We start from the raw sequence: 1,555 nt of genomic DNA, 5'->3' as shown, positions 1-1,555 counted from the left end.
GCATGGTGATAGACCTAGGTCAAGTTTTAGTTTTTGGCTTATAGAGAATGAGTTTTTCCAGCATCATTTGTTAAAGAGGCTAACTTTCTTCCAGTAAGCATGTTTGGCCCCTTTGTCGAAGATCAGGTGCCTGAGTGTATTCATAGTAGTCTCTGCATCTTCTAATCTATTCCACTGATCCTCAGGTCTATTGTGTTGCCAGAACCATGCTGATTTTATCACAGTAGCTTTGTATTGTAATTTCAGGTCAAGAATTGTAATGCCTCCTGCCTTGTCTTTGTTACCCAGGATTGCCTTTGCTACTCTAGTTTTTTTCTGGTTCCAGATAAATTTTAGGAATGATTTCTCCAGGTCTGTGAGGTATGTTGGTGGTAGTCTGGTAGGGATTGCATTAAATAAGTACTGCAATTTTGGGAGTATGGCTATCTTCACAATGTTGGTTCTTCCTAACCAGGACCAGGAAATATCTTTCCATTTTCTGAAATCCTCTACAATGCCTTTTTTCAGAGTACTGTAATTTTCCTTGAAAAGATCTTTAACTTCTCTAGTTAGATGAATTCCAAGGTATTTCATATTCCACAGTGCTATTGTAAAAGGTATTGTTTCTCTCATTTCCCTCTCATTGTGTTTGTTTTCTATGTAGAGGAATACTTTGGGTATTGATTTTGCATTCTGCTATGCCACTGAATTTGTATGTCAATTCTAATAGCTTCTTGGTGGAATGTTTTGGTCTTCCAAGTAAAGTATCACGTTACCTGCAAATAATAATTTAACTTCTTCTTTACCTATTCTTATTCCTTTTATTTCCCTCTGTAGTCTAATGGCTCTAGCTAATGTTTCTAGAACTAAAATAGGAGAGATGATAGGAGACAACCTTGTCTTGTACTAGATCTGAGAGTGTAAGATTTCAGTTTTTCCCCATTTAGAATAATGTTAGCCGTTGGGTTGTTATATATGGCTTTTGTCAGATTGAAGTAGAGGCCTTCTATACCAGTTTTCTGTAGGACTTTGAACATGAATGAGTGTTGGATTTTGTCAAAGGCCTTTTCTTCATCAATTGAGATGATCTTGTGGTTTTTAGATTTCACTCTATTGATATAGTGTATTACATTTATAGATTTGCATATATTGAACCATCCTTGCATCCCTGAGTTGAATATTACCTGGTCATGGTGTACGATCTTCTTGATGATTTGCTGCATTCTATTGGCTAGGATTTTATTGAGGATTTTTGTATCTATGTTAATGAGGGAGATTGGCCTGTAGTTCTCTTTTTTACTTACATCTTTCCCTGGTTTTGGTATCAGTATAATACTTGCCTCTAGGAATGATTTTGGGAGGATTGCTTCCTTTTCAATTTCATGGAAGAGTTTGAGAATTATTGGGATTACATCTTCTGTAAATTTCTTGGAGAATTCAGCTGTGAATCCATCCAGACCTGGAGTTTTCTTTGTTGGTAGGCTTTTTATTACATTTTGTATTTCATTGGCTGTTATTGGGTTATTGAGAGATGTTACATCTCCTTGATTCAGTTTCGGTAATTTGTACATTTCTA

This window comes from Octodon degus, unplaced genomic scaffold (genome assembly GCF_000260255.1).
Source record: "Octodon degus isolate 3935 unplaced genomic scaffold, OctDeg1.0 scaffold00004, whole genome shotgun sequence".
NCBI lineage: Eukaryota > Metazoa > Chordata > Mammalia > Rodentia > Octodontidae > Octodon > Octodon degus.
Note: the sequence above shows the minus strand (reverse complement) of the source record.